The 23,809-nt window shown below is 41.1% G+C and overlaps 1 long non-coding RNA gene across 1 annotated transcript in view; it reads left to right on the top strand.

Annotated features, from left to right (window-relative positions):
* The first annotated feature begins 13,852 nt into the window (after positions 1 to 13,852).
* The window catches only part of LOC120038492, a 65,061-nt gene continuing 55,104 nt past the window's right edge, over positions 13,853 to 23,809 (top strand). Inside the window, exon 1 of the long non-coding RNA XR_005475092.1 lies at positions 13,853 to 13,931. This is a non-coding gene — a long non-coding RNA (uncharacterized LOC120038492). The remainder of the gene's footprint in view (positions 13,932 to 23,809) is intronic.

The following is a 23,809-nucleotide window of genomic DNA, read 5'->3' as shown; positions in this document are numbered from 1 at the left end:
TCCGTTTCGCTCTACAACCGAGACAAATATCTCGGGACTCGTCTGAAGTCGGTACAGTCAATCTACCATCTTCTGTCTGTAGCGTCCCAACGGTTTGGGCTACACACTTGTTTTGCTCTAGGACGCCCACTGGCCTCAGGACTCGTCTGAAGGTCCCCCGGTACCAGTTGAAAAAATGAATGGAAGTATAATTCAATGTGTTTGTATGGGCTAATAGCAGTAAGGCCAAACAAAAATCTTCCTCAAATTATTTTGTGTATATTTTTTGATAACAAGAGGTCTTGAAATACTAAATCAAATAGCAAAATGGTCCTTGGTACCTTCTTAAAACAATTCCATAGCAAAATGGTCCTTGGTATCACCTTCTTAAAACAATTCCATATAGCTTAGTAGAACCTCCCTACCACTGGCTTTACACTCTGATTGGTTAAAACACTACAGACTACCCTCCTGCCAGAGAAAGGGTTTAATTTACAGTTAATATAATCATTATGAACCCATTATAAAACCTTTAGAAACCCTTACTGTAAAGCTTACTGTAAAATGTATCTTCAAATATATTCAGTGAGCAGTGTAGAACACTACAGACTACCCTCCTGCCAGAGAAAGGGTTTAATTTACAGTTAATATAATCATTATGAACCTATTATAAAACCTTTAGAAACCCTTACTGTAAAGCTTATTGTAAAATGTATATTTTAAATATATTCAGTGAGCAGTGTAGAACACTACAGACTACCCTCTTGCCAGAGAAAGGGTTTAGTTTTCTACTAATGAACCCTTCATAAAGGAAACATTTATTGTAAAACATTGTGGACACTACAGCTGTGTACATAACATCCTATTCCCTATATAAATAAGGTACAGGGTACCATTATGGACTACATTCCTGCCCTAGAAACCAAGGGGCCACTCTTCCCCCAAGGAGTCACACTGTTTGGAGGGAGACCAAAACATGACTGTAGGCTTAGCACGAGATCAAGTACTCGTCCCAAATGGCACCCTATTCCCTATATAATGCAGTACTTTTACTACCAGAGCCCTGGTCTAAAGTAGTGCACTATGTAGGGAATAGGGTGCCCTAGGGCCCTGGTCTAAAGTAGTGCTCTATGAAGGGAATAGGGTGCCCTACCCTGGTCTAAAGTAGTGCTCTATGTAGGGGATAGGGTGCCATAGGGTTCTGGTCTAAAGTAGTGCACTATATATAGGGAATAGGGTGCCATAGGGCTCTGGTCTAAAGTAGTGCTCTATGAAGGGAATAGGGTGCCATAGGGCTCTGGTCTAAAGTAGTGCTCTATGTAGGGAATAGGGTGCCATTTGGGAAGCAGGCCACTCTCTGGGACACAAGCCAAAACCAACTCTGCTCGACGCAGGACACTGTAAAGATGGAGCAACAGCTGATGTCTCCAGTCATGCCGTTCTCACACACACACACACACACACACACACACACACACACACACACACACACACACACACATGCATTTTCATTCTTCTATTCTCGTGGGGGCCTAAAATTAATTTCCATTCACAATCTTATTTTCCCTAACCCTTACCATAACCCTGACCTTAACCCTAAACCTAATTCTTTACCCTAAACTTAAAATGTACAGTACTCCGGTGCCATTTTCAAGGGGACGATATGCAAAGTAAAACAAATAATTTTCTTTGTTTTACTATACTTATGGGGACTTTTGAAGATTTGCGGTCCCCACAAGGAAAGAAGAACCAACCCCGGGAGGGACGGGGAAACGACCCCGGGAGGGACGGGGAAACGACCCCGGGAGGGACGGGGAACCGACCCCGGGAGGGATGGGGGGGAAACTTGTTGTCCGTTAGGTGCTCAAGTTCAGAACGTCTGTCAGTCAAAACCCATACAGTGCTGTGAAGCACAGAACCTGACCTCTGACCTCATGTATAGCATGTAGTGCTGAGAGATTAACCCAAATGTCTGTTCTTTTTCATTTTTTAAACAACTGTTGGACCTACATTGGTAAAAAAAATCTTCTTCTTCTGTGAGCTCAATGTGGACATGGCAGTTTCTCCTCTAAAAACAAATCGGATCAATCCCAAACTGTACCATGTAGTAGGGAGTTATAGTTTTCCAACAAGCCAGTGTTCTACATAGTTTAAGCTCCCGAAAACGTGATCATTAACTACAATGTCCATAATCCATTGCGCGGCTGCTTGTCCAGTCAGTGTTTCTTGTACGCTACATAAGGGACAAAAGAATGCACGATGTCGAGAGCGGTTTCCTCAAGTTATCTTTCACCTGAAAATACATCATCTAAGTGATTTTAATAGTTGGTATTCAGCAGTCATTAAATTATGCCTTATTTACTTTGAAGAACTCGTAAAATAGTGATTGTTGTCAGACAGCAGCTCTATAGAGATGAGATGATGACTTGGAATTAAATAATAAAATCATCAAAAAGGCCTGAAACAAATGTAATAAACAGAGCAGCTGAACTATGTTATTAAAGTAACGTGAATAAATGATGGGTTAATAAGGGATCAGCACTAATGGAGAGTCACTACCATCACGGGACATTTATTCATTGTTTTATTCTGTGTTACAGAATTCAACCCACGTAATGCATCGTGTGTTATGGGTGAGTGTTTTTTTTATAGTCGAACCGAAACTGAACCAACCTCCAAAAACGCTAATCGCTCAGCACTAATAACATGTGACTTTTATAGCCACTGTGTTCCAATTTAGGTGTTTTATCGGTGTCCAAATTTGCCGTTTTCAAGCCGTATATGGGTAAGAGTTAATACTGTTGGTAGAATACTGGTTTTAATTAATATGCTGATGACAGTTATGTATTGTTGTGCAGCAACACTGAACAAGGCCATTGAAGAACTGCGGTCTGCCTTTACTATTGTCCTTTACTATTGTCCTTTACTATTGTCCTTTACTATTGTCCTTTACTATTGTCCTTTACTATTGTCCTTTACTATTGTCCAGACCTTTACTATTGTCCAGACCTTTACTATTGTCCTTTACTATTGTCCAGACCTTTACTATTGTCCAGACCTTTACTGTTGTCCTTTACTATTGTCCTTTACTATTGTCCTTTACTATTGTCCTTTACTATTGTCCAGACCTTTACTATTGTCCTTTACTATTGTCCTTTACTATTGTCCTTTACTATTGTCCAGACCTTTACTATTGTCCAGACCTTTACTGTTGTCCTTTACTATTGTCCTTTACTATTGCCCTTTACTATTGTCCTTTACTATTGTCCTTTACTATTGTCCAGACCTTTACTATTGTCCAGTCCTTTACTATTGTCCTTTACTATTGTCCAGACCTTTACTATTGTCCTTTACTATTGTCCAGACCTTTACTATTGTCCAGACCTTTACTATTGTCCTTTACTATTGTCCAGAACTTTACTATTGTCCTTTACTATTGTCCAGATCTTTACTATTGTCCAGACCTTTACTATTGTCCAGACCTTTACTATTGTCCTTTACTATTGTCCTTTACTATTGTCCAGAACTTTACTATTGTCCAGACCTTTACTATTGTCCTTTACTATTGTCCAGAACTTTACTATTGTCCTTTACTATTGTCCAGACCTTTACTATTGTCCTTTACTATTGTCCTTTACTATTGTCCTTTACTGTTGTCCTTTACTATTGTCCTTTACTGTTGTCCTTTACTATTGTCCTTTACTATTGTCCTTTACTGTTGTCCTTTACTATTGTCCTTTACTATTGTCCAGACCTTTACTATTGTCCAGACCTTTACTATTGTCCAGACCTTTACTGTTGTCCTTTACTATTGTCCTTTACTGTTGTCCTTTACTATTGTCCTTTACTATTGTCCAGAACTTTACTATTGTCCTTTACTATTGTCCTTTACTATTGTCCAGACCTTTACTATTGTCCTTTACTATTGTCCAGACCTTTACTATTGTCCAGACTCTGCAGCCGAAGTTGCAATACAGTTGTTGGTTTTCACTAAATGTAAAATTAAAACCTCAAACTTTTGCATCTGCAGAGCTTTCTGAAAGTATTCAGACCCCTTCTCCTTTTCCACATTTTGTTACGTTACAGCTTTTATTCTGAAATGGATTAAATTCATTTTTCCCTCATCAACCTACAGACAATACCTCATAATGACAAAGCAAAAACACAGGTTTTTAGAAATGTTTGCTTAATTACATAAGTATTCAGACCCTTTACTCAGTACTTTGTTGAAGCACCTTTGGCAGCGATTACAGCCTCGAGTCTTCTTGGGTATGACGCTACAAGCTTGGTGTAACAGTATAACTTTAGTACGTCCCCTCGCCCCGACCTCGGGCGCGAACCAGGGACCCTCTGCACACATCAACAACAGTCGCCCACGAAGCATCGTTACCCATCGCTCCACAAAAGCCGCGGCCCTTGCAGAGCAAGGGGCAACACTGCTTCTAGGTTTCAGAGCAAGTGACGTAACTGATTGAAACGCTATTAGCGCGTACCCGCTAACTAGCTAGCCATTTCACATCCGTTACACTGGCACACCTGTATTTGGGTAGTTCCTCCCATTCTTCCTTGCAGATCCTCTCAGGCTCTGTCAGATTGAATGGGAAGCGTTGCTGCAAAGCTATTTTCTTGTCTCTCTAGAGATGTTCGATCGGGTTCAAGTCCGGGCTCTGGCTGGGCCACTCAAGGACATTCAGAGACTTATCCCGAAGCCACTCTTGCGCTGTCTTGGCTGGGTGCTTAGGGTAATGGTCCTGTTGGAAGGTGAACCTTCACCCCAGTCTGAGGTCCTGAGCACTCTGGAGCAGGTTTTCATCAAGGATCTCTGTACTTTTCTCTGTTCATATTTTTCATCGATCCTAACTAGTCTCCCAGTCCCTGCTGCTGAAAAACACCCCCACAGCATGATGCTGCCACCACCATGCTTCAACATAGGGATGGAATTGGCCAGGTGATGAGCGGTGCGGGTTACCTCCAGACGTGACACTTGGCATTCAGGCCAAAGAGTTCAATCTTGGTTTCATCAGACCAGATAATATTTTTTCTCATGGTCTGAGAGTCTTTTAGGTGCCTTTTGGCAAACTCCAAGCAGGCTGTCATGTACCTTTTTACTGAGGAGTGGCTTCCGTCTGGCCACTCTACCATGAAGGCCTAATTAGGATGCTGCAGTGATGGTTACCCTTCTGGAAGGATCTTCCATCTCCATAGAGGAACTCTGGAGCTCTGTCAGAGTGACCATCAGGTTCTTGGTCACCTCCCTGACCAAGGCCCTTCTCCCCCGGTTGCTCAGTTTGGCCGGGCGGTCAGCTCTAGGAAGAGTCTTGGAGGTTCAAACTTCTTCCATTGAATAATGATGGAGGTCACTGTGTTCTTTGGGGACCCTCAATTCTGTAGACATTTTTGTTGTTGTTGCACTTCCCCAGATCTGTGCCTCGATTACAATCCTGTCTCTGAGCTTTACGGGACAACACATGACATTTCAAAATGTATCCTCAACGTTATATATCCATTTACTTGTTCTCCCCACTGTATATCCATTTCGGATATATCGCGCTGTTTCTCCCACGGCGCTGTACAGGCCGAGCATGTCCCTATAGAGTACCACAACACAGCTGGTAGACGAAACATCTTGGGGCGCACAACATTGATTTATAACATTGCGGATTATGTACATTTGTGTGTACTACCATCTAAAGACCTACATTACTATACTGATATCATGTATTTGGGTGTTTTTTGAGCTTGTTCATGTATTTTGCTGTATAACGAACAATGAGGAAGTGAATCGCGGATGGGGGGGACCTTAGCAACCCAAAGGTCGAGAGTTCGAATCTCATCATGGACAACTTGAGTATTTTAAGATAATTGCCAACTTTGCTACTTACTTAGTACTTGCTTCTTTTCAACTACTTAGCATGTTTGCTAATCCTTCCCCTAACCTTAAGCATAACTCTTAACCTTAATCCTTTAACCGAATGCCCCTAGCCTAGCTAATTTTAGCCACCTAGCTAACGTTAGCCACAACAAATTGAAATTCCTAACATATCATACATATTGCAAATTCATAGCATATTGTACGAATTGTAATTCGTACCATATCATGCGAATTGGATGAAAGACATACACAAATTAATAAATACCATTCGAAACTTAACATTTCAAGGTCCGGATGGATATCGTCCTTTATCGGCCCTGTGGTACAGTGTAGTAACTAGCATAGTCATCTACGACTTAGGACATGTGCTACATGTACATTAAATGAGACTAAGATTTTGAATTAATTACAACTTCTTTGGAATGTGAACATGTGCAACATCAACATAGCTGAAGAACCAAAGTGGTTGCATCATTCTCTGTAAATCGACAAACATGTTTTTTTTAAATGAAATACAGTTTCTGGAGAACGAAGGAGAGTTGAACCAAAATAATCATCTGAAGGCACAGGATGTCCCTCTGGGCAGTTCAATATTCACAGGATGTCCCTCTGGGCAGTTCAATATTCACAGGATGTCCCTCTGGGCAGTTCAATATTCACAGGATGTCCCTCTGGGCAGTTCAATATTCACAGGATGTCCCTCTGGGCAGTTCAATATTCACAGGATGTCCCTCTGGGCAGTTCAATACTCACAGGATGTCCCTCTGGGCAGTTCAATACTCACAGGATGTCCCTCTGGGCAGTTCAATACTCACAGGATGTCCCTCTGGGCAGTTCAATACTCACAGGATGTCCCTCTGGGCAGTTCAATATTCACAGGATGTCCCTCTGGGCAGTTCAATACTCACAGGATGTCCCTCTGGGCAGTTCAATACTCACAGGATGTCCCTCTGGGCTGTGCAATATTCACAGGATGTCCCTCTGGGCTGTGCAATATTCACAGGATGTCCCTCTGGGCAGTTCAATACTCACAGGATGTCCCTCTGGGCAGTTCAATACTCACAGGATGTCCCTCTGGGCAGTTCAATACTCACAGGATGTCCCTCTGGGCAGTTCAATATTCACAGGATGTCCCTCTGGGCAGTTCAATACTCACAGGATGTCCCTCTGGGCAGTTCAATACTCACAGGATGTCCCTCTGGGCTGTGCAATACTCACAGGATGTCCCTCTGGGCCGTGCAATACTCACAGGACGTCCCTCTGGGCCGTGCAATATTCACAGGTGTTACGCACGCCTCTATAAAGAGGGAACGCAACTCCCTGCTGCAACTCAACTCTCCGTGAAGCGAAAGAGGTATGGACCGTAGGTGCGAGAAAGGACGACAAAGGCAGAATTTACCGTTTACTAGGATTTATTTCCTACACGGTAATATGGGGAAAAGGGGCTGGACGGAACCAAAGGAAAGAAAGTAAATATCAAAGCTCCCCCTCTCCTATCTAACCTGCCTACCCACTCAACTTACCTAACTTAGCACCACCTGGTGCCCTAACCAAAATACAGGGGTGGTCCGCCCAGGTCTTACCTAGTGTGCCTAGACAGTGAATATACTACGGGTATATGTATGTCCTCGGGCCTCTTGCCTAAGCACTCCCTAAGTGCCTTCCCCTTCCCCCCTGGGAACAAATGAAACAGAATAATTATTAACAATTTCACAAACACTTTACAACAAAACTGAGTAAACTAACTCAGGCCACTAAAGAAGCTTTGACAAAGCAACAAACACAGAACTCTTTCTAATGATTTCTCCAAAACATTCAATCTCCCTCTAATCTTTTCTCCAAAATATTCAATCTCCCTCTAACCTCCAATCATTTCTCTTTCCTTCTGAACAGAACACTGGCTTTTATATCTTTAGGTGGCAATGGTGATTAGAGTCAGCTGCTTCTTGACGAGGGGGCGGAGTCAGCTCCAATCATCAATTAGCCTGGTGTCGACCAATCAGCTGGTTGGGGAGGCTTCCAGGAAGCCATCTCCTGAAACACACACACTCAAATACAACACAGAAACTGGGGAACGTAACAACAGGATGTCCGTTCAATACTCACAGGATGTCCCTCTGGGCCGTTCAATATTCACAGGATGTCCCTCTGGGCCGTTCAATATTAACAGGATGTCCCTCTGGGCCGTGCAATATTCAAGGATAACTCACTCTGGGCCATGCAATATTCATGGATAAGTCACTCTGGGCCATGCAATATTCATGGATAAGTCACTCTGGGCATTACCCTCCTACAAATGCTTTGAACTTTGGCCCCTTATGGTTTGAGAGCAACTCTGAGAGACTGGTGCAGGTGTTCATTGTTGAGCCTGGTGCAGGTGTTCATTGTTGAGCCTGGTGCAGGTGTTCATTGTTGAGCCTGGTGCAGGTGTTCATTGTTGAGCCTGGTGGCGCTGTTTGTTTTGAATAAAGTTCATTGTGGAGAAGACTGATTCACATCTATATGTGGAACCAAACATGTTCAGGATGTCTAGTGCCCAGTTTCTTGAGAACAGGATGTATAGTGCCCAGTTTCTTGAGAACAGGATGTATAGTGCCCAGTTTCTTGAGAACAGGATGTATAGTGCCCAGTTTCTTGAGAACAGGATGTATAGTGCCCAGTTTCTTGAGAACAGGGACGTCAGCTACAGGTACCATCTTTCCCCAGGAAGTGACATGGTCACAGTCACCAGCCTGCTCCTTCAAAAGACACGTTGCCTTGCAGCTCAATCAACTCCGTCTGCTGTGATGTAACATCTACCCGTCTGAAGATCTGTTTCGCTTTCTTTCTGACCACTTTGTCACATTTGTGACCCATGAAGTGGTTCTGGATGAGCACCAGCAGTTCTCTTCCAACCGTGACATCATCAAAGCGAGCCTTGAAGTTGATCCATCAGATTCTGGATGAAATCAACACGGTTGGGAACATCTTTGTCTCCCTGCTTTTGCTCCAAAAGATCGGCGATATGGAGAAGTTCTCCCTGGAGATCATTCTTGAAAAGCTCCATTTTCTTCTGGAAAACCCGGGACTGCTGTTATCAAATCACATGTCTCGTCCCTGCAGCTTAACATTCAGTTGATTTTAAGGTGTGATGTAACGTCTGCCAAAAAATGCAACTGTTTCCAACTTCTCATATTCCAACAACTCTGAAAACTGAGGTGCCTTGTCACTCTTTTTTGCTCTGATGAGAAAGCTTTGCTTTCCTCCTGAATGGCCCAAAAGTGTTCCAAAACCCAGCCTTTGTTGAGCCTTCTGACCTTGTTGTGTAGTAGTCATCAACTGGCGTCTTGTCAGAACTTCTCATAGCAGGCGGTGTTGAAGGGATGATGTCGATCTCAAAAAGTTCATCCGTTTCATCATCGTTGTCATGACCTCGGAATACTCGTTTCCCAGGCTGGCACACAGGACAGATTGGTGGATGATGCAGTGGTAAGATGTCAGGTCCCGGGGTGGTCCTCTTTCAAAACGTGCAACCAGTTCCCTCCATCTTCCTATCATGGCTGGAGTTCCATCTGTGGTGATGGACTTCAGATCTTGCCCTCTTTTTGTCTCATTGATATCCTCTCCCTAGATGTGTTAAGGCCAACAGCTCCTCATAGAATTCCTTCTTTTGTTTTCGTTATAAAAATCTGACAAAAACCAGAAGCTGGGCCGTTACCATTGGTAGCTTTTGATTCATCCACAGCGAATGAAATGCATGGTGCATTCTGAATGACCTCATCAAGTTGTGAAGTTAAATCCTCAGCTAATATTTCAGTTCTCATTGCTGTGAATCAGACTGGAATCTGTTTGATATTTTAACTTCAGCTCATATTTTTGTTTACCTTCAAGCAAGGTGTCAGCCACTTCACACATGCAGTATTTTACCATCTCAGTTTCTAAAAATATTTTTTTTGTCTATTCCCAAAACCCAAGCTTTCCTCAGTGACAAGGACTTTGGTGGACCTCTCATATTGTTTGGACCTCGTTTGTTCTCACCTCCGGGTTCAGGGGTGTCGTGTCTTTGACTATGCCAGATGAATTGCTATGACATGCTATTCTATAAAATAATTTCTCCGTAATTAATATTACCTGATTGAACTAATCATGTAAACATAATTAACTAGAGAGGGACACCACGAAAGAATATTTATAGAGCTGTTATCTTTCGAATAAACTCTTAAAGATTTAGTAATATTTTACATCCATAGCAGTCACATTAATCGTCATTTTATTCAGTCTCATCTGAAAGTTGTAAGTCCTTGGTTATCTGCAAGAATCCTGGCTAACAAGTTGAATCAGCAATACAAAATTGGGTTTAATTATTTATTTACTAAATACCTAACTAATCACACAGAAACACACATACACAATTAAATCATAACTTGATTACAAAGTGCCGTCATACAGAAAAACGTCCCTAGCGGGTGGAATAGATATGACAGCTTGTTACACAAAGAAAAGGGGCCGGGATTTTAGTGAAAGAGCGGGAGACTGGAACATAGGCGAAGCTGTGTTATCGTAAATACAGTATCTTATGCATTCTAAATTACCGCCCATTTGAAAAGGAAAATGCAATAAATATTTACTCTGAGCGGCGCTTCAGTAGGCTGGTGGTAGATGGACCGTGTCGCCAACCCAAGTCCTCTGTCCTTTGAAGAATGTCTCTGGTAGTCACTGGATACGTTGGAGTAACGTTGTGTGTAGTAGACGGGATACTCGGACTGTCCTTCCTAACCTGCGTTTGTAGCAACTGTTGCTAACTCAACGGCTAGGAGATATCACTTCTGTAGTGAATACGAGTTCAAAGTTCATACCATTCACAATCAAAGTCCATGCTGCTGTTGGCTTCATCTGTAGTTATTATCTGAACCATTCTGACACCGGATCGTCATCCTGGTGTGCCCGGAACAGAAAGTTATATTCTTGTCAATGGCTTTTATAGTGGAGGGAGAGGTGTGTCTGAAAAGTTTATAACCCATGCCTCTTCACAGGGGCGGGCCACTGTGAGCAGAGGAACACTTATGAAAGTCCAGATCTCTCATTTGGAAGCTAAAATTACATTTCACCTCTTCACAAATAATGTCATATTCAAACATTTGAATTAAACAACAATTCCATGTGAATCCGATACCTCTGACGTTTAGACTTTCCACAGTAGAGTTTGTCATTCTATCATTGATGAGAATGTGTCAGAGGGCAACCGAACTGACATAATATACCTTAAGTACCACCGCATATGTTCAGTTGGTCGGATTACCAGAATATAGTTCATTTCCCCCCACTTCTGATGTTCCCAGAACCTCTATGTTAACCAAGGGGTTTTCTTATGTCTTATAACTTATCAGTTATAGTAGGGAGAAGGAAAAGGGGGGAAAGAGGTATTTATGACTGTCATAAACCTACCCCCACTGCCAACGTCATGACAGGGGCTACGTCTGATCCAATTTACTGTGCCTGGTGTCATAATGGAGCTTAACATTGGCACTTTTCACAAGAGCTGCGGACTCACTGCATATCAGGCACGTTGGTTTTGTGCTTGTTGCATAAACACTGTTCCGTCCACTCGTCTTTGAATATACAGTTTTCAGAGCCAATTTTTTTCCGTTTTTTGTTGAACAAGCCATATTAGCAAAGATGCTGATAACTACACTGCTTCTAACTGTGATATTAACAGTTAAACAGCGGTCAAATCTTTCTGCCAGCTTGTTCCAAGTTTCCACGGAAGATATTTTGGATGAATGTGATTGGGTAAGACGCGGCCTCTTGTATTTGCATATAACCACACGATTGGATTAGACAGGGCAATAGTAGAGGTGGACATTGCTTTGAGAGAAAAAGAGAGGTTGCTGAGTTAGAGGCTACTGTACCCGGTATTTTTTTTTTTTTTAAAGCTGTAAAAAATAATGTATTGACTTTTATATTTAAAAAAAAAAATGCAATGTTGTCCAGTCCGGATTGACCATTCTCTGGGTCCAGACCTGGACCACGGTCCACCAGTTGAGTTTGGCTGGTGTAATGGTTACAGTTACCGCTTGTGGATCAGAAAATTGCGGGTTCGCCTCCCGGAGGAGATATTTTTTCGCCATTCTTTCGTTTATAGTTTTTGACAAGTACAAAACATAACTTTAAGCAAAAAATATTGTGACGTAGATGTAACGTATTGTCCATTGATCAGCACAGAAATTGATTAAACAGGACCCTGTTTGAAACACAAGTGGCTCTGAGCATATGTCAATATTACACAGGTAAGCTAACCTTATGTCAATATTACACAGGTAAGCTAACCTTATGTCAATATTACACAGGTAAGCTAACCTTATGTCAATATTACACAGGTAAGCTAACCTTATGTCAATATTACACAGGTAAGCTAACCTTATGTCAATATTACACAGGTAAGCTAACCTTATGTCAATATTAAACAGGTAAGCTAACCTTATGTCAATATTAAACAGGTAAGCTAACCTTATGTCAATATTACACAGGTAAGCTAACCTTATGTCAATATTACACAGGTAAGCTAACCTTATGTCAATATTAAACAGGTAAGCTAACCTTATGTCAATATTACACAGGTAAGCTAACCTCATGTCAATATTACACAGGTAAGCTAACCTTATGTCAATATTACACAGATAAGCTAACCTCATGTCAATATTACACAGGTAAGCTAACCTTATGTCAATATTACACAGGTAAGCTAACCTTATGTCAATATTACACAGATAAGCTAACCTTATGTCAATATTACACAGGTAAGCTAACCTTATGTCAATATTACACAGATAAGCTAACCTCATGTCAATATTACACAGGTAAGCTAACCTTATGTCAATATTACACAGGTAAGCTAACCTCATGTCAATATTACACAGGTAAGCTAACCTTATGTCAATATTACACAGGTAAGCTAACCTTATGTCAATATTACACAGGTAAGCTAACCTTATGTCAATATTACACAGGTAAGCTAACCTTATGTCAATATTACACAGATAAGCTAACCTTATGTCAATATTACACAGGTAAGCTAACCTTATGTCAATATTACACAGGTAAGCTAACCTTATGTCAATATTACACAGGTAAGCTAACCTTATGTCAATATTACACAGGTAAGCTAACCTTATGTCAATATTACACAGATAAGCTAACCTTATGTCAATATTACACAGATAAGCTAACCTTATGTCAATATTACACAGGTAAGCTAACCTTATGTCAATATTACACAGGTAAGCTAACCTTATGTCAATATTACACAGGTAAGCTAACCTTATGTCAATATTACACAGGTAAGCTAACCTTATGTCAATATTACACAGGTAAGCTAACCTTATGTCAATATTACACAGGTAAGCTAACAGTTAGAGCCTGTCTGCATTCCTGATTTCTCTATCTGAGCTACTGTGTTCAACACGCCACCACCTGTTATGTTGGGCACCTACTGACCAATAAAGGATGGTATTATGTTTTTTGTTTTTTTCAAGGATATGTTTTGCTAAAATAAAGGTTTAAGGAAATACAGGCATACACAACATTACTACAAGACAAAACAGCTCAATCAAGCGTACAAGCGACGCTTGCTTTCATTTTAAAAGATAATGCAAAGCATGAAAAAGTAGCGTAAAGGGATAATGTCTTACTGTATTGTGTGAAGAATCCTATACTTTACCTTGCAAGCGGTACAAATCACGTTATCGTGGAAGCACCTCCTCTAAGAGCATGAATCAGGCTGTTTTGAAGAGGTTTGAATCCTAAGCAATCTGCCTACACACAGTCTGAAGTACAATACCAACATAGCTTCTGTAGTAGGTCAACGCTGTGTGCTGTAAAACCTTGGTAGAGCATGGGTGGAGTAGGCATTGTGGTGCTCATGTGAGTTTCCTTTCTTTTTCAGCTCTAGACCAACGACTATTCTCACTTAAAACATGTTTTTCTTTTGGTTTTTAATCTTATACCTGCTTGTTTTCTTTCACAGGGAGAAGAGTTAGCCTGGTGGCCAACTTTGTGAAGAGACATTTCAACCTGAGGTGTATTGTCAAGCAGCAGTATGGAGGTTGGTAAATCACCTAGTTTATATCTGCGGTGTATTGTCAAGCAGCAGTATGGAGGTTGGTAAATCACCTAGTTTATATCTGCAGTGTATTGTCAAGCAGCAGTATGGAGGTTGGTAAATCACCTAGTTTATATCTGCAGTGTATTGTCAAGCAGCAGAATGGAGGTTGGTAAATCACCTAGTTTATATCTGCAGTGTATTGTCAAGCAGCAGTATGGAGGTTGGTAAATCACCTAGTTTATATCTGCAGTGTATTGTCAAGCAGCAGAATGGAGGTTGGTAAATCACCTAGTTTATATCTGCAGTGTATTGTCAAGCAGCAGTATGGAGGTTGGTAAATCACCTAGTTTATATCTGCAGTGTATTGTCAAGCAGCAGTATGGAGGTTGGTAAATCACCTAGTTTATACCTGCAGTGTATTGTCAAGCAGCAGTATGGAGGTTGGTAAATCACCTAGTTTATATCTGCAGTGTATTGTCAAGCAGCAGTATGGAGGTTGGTAATCACCTAGTTTATATCTGCAGTGTATTGTCAAGCAGCAGTATGGAGGTTGGTAATCACCTAGTTTATATCTGCAGTGTATTGTCAAGCAGCAGTATGGAGGTTGGTAAATCACCTAGTTTATATCTGCAGTGTATTGTCAAGCAGCAGTATGGAGGTTGGTAAATCACCTAGTTTATATCTGCAGTGTATTGTCAAGCAGCAGTATGGAGGTTGGTAAATCACCTAGTTTATATCTGCAGTGTATTGTCAAGCAGCAGTATGGTAGGTATTCACATATGTTAAACCTAGGATGGTCCTCTTAGTAAGCAGTATGGAGGTACTGGTAGGTATCAGGGTTGGGGTCAAATTTCATTTCAATTCAGGAAGCGCACTGAATATCCTATTCTCTTCAATGTTTTTCAATGAGGACAATTTGGAATTTGGTTTACTTTTTGAATTGACTGGAATTGAAAATGGTTTTGACCCTAACTCTGGAAGGTATATTAAATCATGTTCGAGAGGGTGGCCTCTTCTGTTGTGTCCATCTCACTTCTGTTACCATCTCAACCACTGCAGTTCATGTAAGCCTTGTCTAAGCCAGAGTGGCCCATAGTGTGCCGAAGAGTGCACTGAGATGGTGGGCAGATAAGATTGTCCCTTGACTAATATTTGTGTGTGTGTGTGTGTGCAACCCCTCCCCCCAAAAAGCAAATACCTTACTGTTGTACTTGAAGACATGGTCAGTCAATCTGGAAAATTTCAAGAACTTTGAAAGTTTCTTCAAGTGCAGTCGCAAATACCAGCCCAAATAAATGCTTCACAGAGTTCAAGTAACATACACATCTCAACTGTTTTTTTTAATTTAACAAGGCAAGTCAGTTAAGAACAAATTCTTATTTACTACCCCCTGGACAGGACTCTAGTTCAGTTCAAGCAGACCCGTCATTTGCTTCAGTGCTGATTTGAACGTATACCACGTCTATATTGAAAAGAGTTCAGGAGAAAGGATGGCTTGTACGTGCCCTTAAAGACCCTTGAACTCATAAATCATCTTTATATACACTACCAGTCAACAGTTTTGGACACACGTCCTCATTCAAGGGTTTTTCTTTATTTTTACGGTTTTCTACATTGTAGAATAATAGTGAAGACATCAAAACTATAAAATGACACATATGGAATCATGTAGTAACCAAAAAAGTGTTGAACAAGTCAAAATATATTTTAGATTCTTCAAAGTAGCCACCCTTTGCCTTGTTGACAGCTTTGCACACTCTTGACATTCTCTCAACCAGCTTCATGAGGAATTATTATTCAACGGTCTTGAAGGAGTTCCCACATATGCTGAGCACTTGTTGGCTGCTTTTCTTTCACTCTGCAGTCCAACTCATCCCAAACCTTCTCAATTGGGTTGAGGTCGGGTGATTGTGGAGGCTAGGTCATCTGATGCAGCACTCCATCACTCTCCTTCTTGGTCAAATAGACATTAAATAGCCTTGAGGTGTGTTTTGAGTCATTGTCCTGTTGAAAAACAAATGATAGTCCCACTAAAAGCAAACCCGATGGGATGGCGTGTCACTGCAGAATGCTGTGGTAGCCATGACGGTTAAGTGTGCCTTGAATTCTAAATAAATCACACAGTGTCACCAACAAAGCACCATCACACCTCCTCCTCCATGCTTCACGGTGGGAACCACACATGTGGAGATCATCCGTTCACCTACTCTGTGTCTCACAAAGACACAGCGGTTGGAACAAAAAATAAAAAATTTGGACACCAGAACAAAGGAAGATGTCCACCGGTCTAATGTCCAGTCCTCGTGTTTCTTGGCCCAAGCAAGTCTCTTCTTATTGGTGTCCTTTAGTAGTGGTTTATTTGCACCTATTCGACCATGAAGGCCTGATTCACGCAGTCTCCTCTGAACAGTTGATGTTCAGATGTCTGTTACTTGAACTCTGAAGCATTTATTTGGGCTGCAATGTCTGAGATGCTGTTAACTCTAATGAACGTATCCTCTGCAGCAGAGGTAACTCTGGGTCTTCCTTTCCTGTGGTGATCCTCATGAGAGTCAGTTTCATCATAGCCCTTGATTGTTTTTGCGACTGCACTTTAGAAGTTCTTGAAATTTTCTGGATTGACTGACCTTCATGTCTTAAAGTAATGATGGACTGGTGTTTCTCTTTGCTTATTTGAGCTGTTCTTGCCATAATATGGACTTGGTCTTTTACCAAATAGGGCTATCTTCTGTATACCACCCCTACGTTGTTATTGTGTCAAACACATTAGGCAGGAAAGAAATTCCACAAATGTACTTTTAACAAGGCACACCGATTAATTGGGGTGCTCCCGAGTGGCGCAGCGGTCTAAGGCACTGCATCTCAGTGCTAGAAGCGTCGCTACAGACCTGGTTTGATTCCAGGCTGTTTCACAACCGGCCGTGATTGGGAGTCCCATAAGGCGGGGCACAATTGGCCCAGCGTCGTCCGGGTTATGGCTTGGCCTTCATTGTAAATAATAATTTGTTCCAAACTGACTTGCCTAGTTAAATAAACATTTAAATAACTCAAATAATATACAAATTGAAATGCATTCCAGGTGACTACCTCATGAAGCTGGTTGAGAGAATGCCAATAGTGTGCAAAGCTGTCTTCAAGGCAAAGGGTGGCTACTTTGAAGAATCTCAAATATAAAATATATTTAGTTTTGTTTATCACTCTTTTGGTTACTACATGATTCCATATGTGTTATTTCATAGTTTTGATGTCTTCACTATTATTTTACAATGTAGAAAATAATACAAAATCCCTTGAATGAGAAGGTGTGTCCAAACTTTTGACAGGTGCTGTATGTGCTTTTGCAAAGCAGTGAGTGTACACAATCTACCTTGCAAAAAGGTCTCTCCTTCACTTGTTTTAACATCCTGACCCGACCTGCTATGGCCATTGGCGTGCTTGAGAACATCCTGCTGTTAAGTTTGTCCCTGGAGGGCCTCCTTAGTCTGGCTTTAAGTTTGTCCCTGGAGGGCCTCCTTAGTCTGGCGTTGTTTGTCCCTGGAGGGCCTCCTTAGTCTGGTGTTAAGGTTGTCCCTTAAGGGCCTCCTTACTGAGACCGTAAAGAGCTGGGAGGCCCTTTCCTTCTATAGGAGGGCTGTGAGAACGATAATGTTACATCTCCATGGCCCATCTCCTGCCCCTGACCTTATTCATGGCACCTACATGTCCCCTTCCTCTTGGAACACTTTCATGGTCCTCTTCCTCCCAAATGGAACTCTTCCTCTTGGAACACTTTCATGGTCCTCTTCCTCCCAAATGGAACTCTTCCTCTTGGAACACTTTCATGGTCCTCTTCCTCCCAAATGGAACTCTTCCTCTTGGAACACTTTCATGGTCCTCTTCCTCCCAAATGGAACTCTTCCTCTTGGAACACTTTCATGGTCTTCTTCCTCCCAAATGGAACTCTTCCTCTTGGAACCCTTAATATTGTTTCCCTGAAGAAGAACACTGTCCTAAGCTGACCCCAGACCTGTCAGTAAAGTTCATATCTGAGGACTGAGAACTGACATGTCAAAGGCTGAGTTGACAGATTCACTCAACAACTCACACTATTGAAGTCCCAGTCCTTCATTTGAAAAACAACAGAATGGCAATCCAATGGGAAGGCCTTCAGTGCATTCAAAAGTATTTATACCCCTTTTCCACATTTTGTTACGTTACAGCCTTATTCTAAAATGGACTAACGTTTTTAGTTCCCTCATCAATCTACACACACTACCCTATAATGACAAAGCAAATACAGGTTTTTATCAATTTGATTAAAATAAATAAATAAAGAGAAATATCACATTTACAGAAGTATTCAGACCCTTCACTCAGTACTTTGTTGAATGACCTTTGGAAGCGATTACAGCCTCAAGTTCTTAAAAAAAAAATTATACATTTGCAAAAATGTCTAAACCTGTTTTCACTCTGTCATTATTGGGTATTGTGTGTCGATTGATTAGGGGGGGGGGGAAATAATTGAATCCATTTTAGAATAAGGCTGTAACAAAATGTGGAAAACAGGAAGTGGTCTGAATACCTTCCTGAATGCACTGTTTATATCAGACATAGGCAACATGATGACTGTGTAGTGGTCTGAATACCTTCCTGAATGCACTGTTTTATATCAGGCATAGGCAACATGATGACTGTGTAGTGGTCTGAATACCTTTCTGAATGCACTGTTTTATATCAGGCATAGGCAACATGATGACTGTGTAGTGGTCTGAATACCTTCCGAATGCACTGTTTATATCAGGCATAGGCAACATGATGACTGTATAGTGGTCTGAATACCTTCCTGAATGCACTGTTTATATCAGACATAGGCAACATGATGACTGTGTAGTGGTCTGAATACCTTCTGAATGCACTGTTTATATCAGACATAGGCAACATGATGACTGTATAGTGGTCTGAATACCTTCCCGAATGCACTGTTTTATATCAGGCATAGGCAACATGATGACTGTGTAGTGGTCTGAATACCTTCCTGAATGCACTGTTTTATATCAGACATAGGCAACATGATGACTGTATAGTGGTCTGAATACCTTCCGAATGCACTGTTTATATCAGGCATAGGCAACATGATGACTGTGTAGTGGTCTGAATACCTTCCTGAATGCACTGTTTTATATCAGACATAGGCAACATGATGACTGTGAAGATGTCTGAATACCTTCCTGAATGCACTGTTTTATATCAGACATAGGCAACATGATGACTGTGTAGTGGTCTGAATACCTTCCGAATGCACTGTTTTATATCAGACATAGGCAACATGATGACTGTGAAGTGGTCTGAATACCTTCCTGAATGCACTGTTTTATATCAGGCATAGGCAACATGATGACTGTATAGTGGTCTGAATACCTTCCGAATGCACTGTTTATATCAGACATAGGCAACATGATGACTGTGAAGATGTCTGAATACCTTCCTGAATGCACTGTTTATATCAGACATAGGCAACATGATGACTGTGAAGTGGTCTGAATACCTTCCAAATGCACTGTTTATATCAGACATAGGCAACATGATGACTGTGAAGTGGTCTGAATACCTTCCCGAATGCACTGTTTTATATCAGACATAGGCAACATGATGACTGTATAGTGGTCTGAATACCTTCCTGAATGTACTGTTTTATATCAGGCATAGGCAACATGATGACTGTATAGTGGTCTGAATACCTTCCTGAATGCACTGTTTTATATCAGGCATAGGCAACATGATGACTGTATAGTGGTCTGAATACCTTCCTGAATGCACTGTTTTATATCAGGCATAGGCAACATGATGACTGTATAGTGGTCTGAATACCTTCCTGAATGCACTGTTTTATATCAGGCATAGGCAACATGATGACTGTATAGTGGTCTGAATACCTTCCTGAATGCACTGTTTTATATCAGGCATAGGCAACATGATGACTGTATAGTGGTCTGAATACCTTCCTGAATGCACTGTTTTATATCAGGCATAGGCAACATGATGACTGTATAGTGGTCTGAATACCTTCCTGAATGCACTGTTTTATATCAGGCATAGGCAACATGATGACTGTATAGTGGTCTGAATACCTTCCTGAATGCACTGTTTTATATCAGACATAGGCAACATGATGACTGTATAGTGGTCTGAATACCTTCCGAATGCACTGTTTATATCAGGCATAGGCAACATGATGACTGTGTAGTGGTCTGAATACCTTCCTGAATGCACTGTTTTATATCAGACATAGGCAACATGATGACTGTATAGTGGTCTGAATACCTTCCGAATGCACTGTTTATATCAGGCATAGGCAACATGATGACTGTGTAGTGGTCTGAATACCTTCCTGAATGCACTGTTTTATATCAGACATAGGCAACATGATGACTGTGAAGATGTCTGAATACCTTCCTGAATGCACTGTTTTATATCAGACATAGGCAACATGATGACTGTGTAGTGGTCTGAATACCTTCCGAATGCACTGTTTTATATCAGACATAGGCAACATGATGACTGTGAAGTGGTCTGAATACCTTCCTGAATGCACTGTTTTATATCAGGCATAGGCAACATGATGACTGTATAGTGGTCTGAATACCTTCCGAATGCACTGTTTATATCAGACATAGGCAACATGATGACTGTGAAGATGTCTGAATACCTTCCTGAATGCACTGTTTATATCAGACATAGGCAACATGATGACTGTGAAGTGGTCTGAATACCTTCCGAATGCACTGTTTATATCAGACATAGGCAACATGATGACTGTGAAGTGGTCTGAATACCTTCCTGAATGCACTGTTTATATCAGACATAGGCAACATGATGACTGTGAAGTGGTCTGAATACCTTCCGAATGCACTGTTTATATCAGACATAGGCAACATGATGACTGTGTAGTGGTCTGAATACCTTCCTGAATGTACTGTTTTATATCAGGCATAGGCAACATGATGACTGTATAGTGGTCTGAATACCTTCCTGAATGCACTGTTTTATATCAGGCATAGGCAACATGATGACTGTATAGTGGTCTGAATACCTTCCTGAATGCACTGTTTTATATCAGGCATAGGCAACATGATGACTGTATAGTGGTCTGAATACCTTCCTGAATGCACTGTTTTATATCAGGCATAGGCAACATGATGACTGTATAGTGGTCTGAATACCTTCCTGAATGCACTGTTTTATATCAGGCATAGGCAACATGATGACTGTATAGTGGTCTGAATACCTTCCTGAATGCACTGTTTTATATCAGGCATAGGCAACATGATGACTGTATAGTGGTCTGAATACCTTCCTGAATGCACTGTTTTATATCAGGCATAGGCAACATGATGACTGTATAGTGGTCTGAATACCTTCCTGAATGCACTGTTTTATATCAGACATAGGCAACATGATGACTGTATAGTGGTCTGAATACCTTCCCGAATGCACTGTTTTATATCAGGCATAGGCAACATGATGACTGTATAGTGGTCTGAATACCTTCCCGAATGCACTGTTTTATATCAGGCATAGGCAACATGATGACTGTATAGTGGTCTGAATACCTTCCCGAATGCACTGTTTATATCAGGCATAGGCAACATGATGACTGTATAGTGGTCTGAATACCTTCCTGAATGCACTGTTTTATATCAGACATAGGCAACATGATGACTGTATAGTGGTCTGAATACCTTCCTGAATGCACTGTTTTATATCAGACATAGGCAACATGATGACTGTGTAGTGGTCTGAATACCTTCCTGAATGCACTGTTTTATATCAGACATAGGCAACATGATGACTGTATAGTGGTCTGAATACCTTCCTGAATGCACTGTTTTATATCAGACATAGGCAACATGATGACTGTATAGTGGTCTGAATACCTTCCCGAATGCACTGTTTTATATCAGACATAGGCAACATGATGACTGTATAGTGGTCTGAATACCTTCCTGAATGTACTGTTTTATATCAGGCATAGGCAACATGATGACTGTATAGTGGTCTGAATACCTTCCTGAATGCACTGTTTTATATCAGGCATAGGCAACATGATGACTGTATAGTGGTCTGAATACCTTCCTGAATGCACTGTTTTATATCAGGCATAGGCAACATGATGACTGTATAGTGGTCTGAATACCTTCCTGAATGCACTGTTTTATATCAGGCATAGGCAACATGATGACTGTATAGTGGTCTGAATACCTTCCTGAATGCACTGTTTTATATCAGGCATAGGCAACATGATGACTGTATAGTGGTCTGAATACCTTCCTGAATGCACTGTTTTATATCAGGCATAGGCAACATGATGACTGTATAGTGGTCTGAATACCTTCCTGAATGCACTGTTTTATATCAGGCATAGGCAACATGATGACTGTATAGTGGTCTGAATACCTTCCTGAATGCACTGTTTTATATCAGACATAGGCAACATGATGACTGTATAGTGGTCTGAATACCTTCCGAATGCACTGTTTATATCAGGCATAGGCAACATGATGACTGTGTAGTGGTCTGAATACCTTCCTGAATGCACTGTTTTATATCAGACATAGGCAACATGATGACTGTATAGTGGTCTGAATACCTTCCGAATGCACTGTTTATATCAGGCATAGGCAACATGATGACTGTGTAGTGGTCTGAATACCTTCCTGAATGCACTGTTTTATATCAGACATAGGCAACATGATGACTGTGAAGATGTCTGAATACCTTCCTGAATGCACTGTTTTATATCAGACATAGGCAACATGATGACTGTGTAGTGGTCTGAATACCTTCCGAATGCACTGTTTTATATCAGACATAGGCAACATGATGACTGTGAAGTGGTCTGAATACCTTCCTGAATGCACTGTTTTATATCAGGCATAGGCAACATGATGACTGTATAGTGGTCTGAATACCTTCCGAATGCACTGTTTATATCAGACATAGGCAACATGATGACTGTGAAGATGTCTGAATACCTTCCTGAATGCACTGTTTATATCAGACATAGGCAACATGATGACTGTGAAGTGGTCTGAATACCTTCCGAATGCACTGTTTATATCAGACATAGGCAACATGATGACTGTGAAGTGGTCTGAATACCTTCCTGAATGCACTGTTTATATCAGACATAGGCAACATGATGACTGTGAAGTGGTCTGAATACCTTCCGAATGCACTGTTTATATCAGACATAGGCAACATGATGACTGTGTAGTGGTCTGAATACCTTCCTGAATGCACTGTTTATATCAGGCATAGGCAACATGATGACTGTGTAGTGGTCTGAATACCTTCCGAATGCACTGTTTATATCAGGCATAGGCAACATGATGACTGTGTAGTGGTCTGAATACCTTCCTGAATGCACTGTTTTATATCAGGCATAGGCAACATGATGACTGTATAGTGGTCTGAACACCTTCCCGAATGCACTGTTTATATCAGACATAGGCAACATGATGACTGTATAGTGGTCTGAATACCTTCCTGAATGCACTGTTTTATATCAGACATAGGCAACATGATGACTGTATAGTGGTCTGAATACCTTCCCGAATGCACTGTTTTATATCAGACATAGGCAACATGATGACTGTATAGTGGTCTGAATACCTTCCTGAATGTACTGTTTTATATCAGGCATAGGCAACATGATGACTGTATAGTGGTCTGAATACCTTCCTGAATGCACTGTTTTATATCAGGCATAGGCAACATGATGACTGTATAGTGGTCTGAATACCTTCCTGAATGCACTGTTTTATATCAGGCATAGGCAACATGATGACTGTATAGTGGTCTGAATACCTTCCTGAATGCACTGTTTTATATCAGGCATA

The sequence above is a fragment of the Salvelinus namaycush genome, unplaced genomic scaffold (assembly GCF_016432855.1).
Source record: "Salvelinus namaycush isolate Seneca unplaced genomic scaffold, SaNama_1.0 Scaffold222, whole genome shotgun sequence".
Classification (NCBI taxonomy): Eukaryota; Metazoa; Chordata; class Actinopteri; order Salmoniformes; family Salmonidae; genus Salvelinus; species Salvelinus namaycush.
The sequence above is the reverse complement of the archived record's forward strand: the minus strand, read 5'-3'. Positions and strand labels throughout refer to the sequence as shown.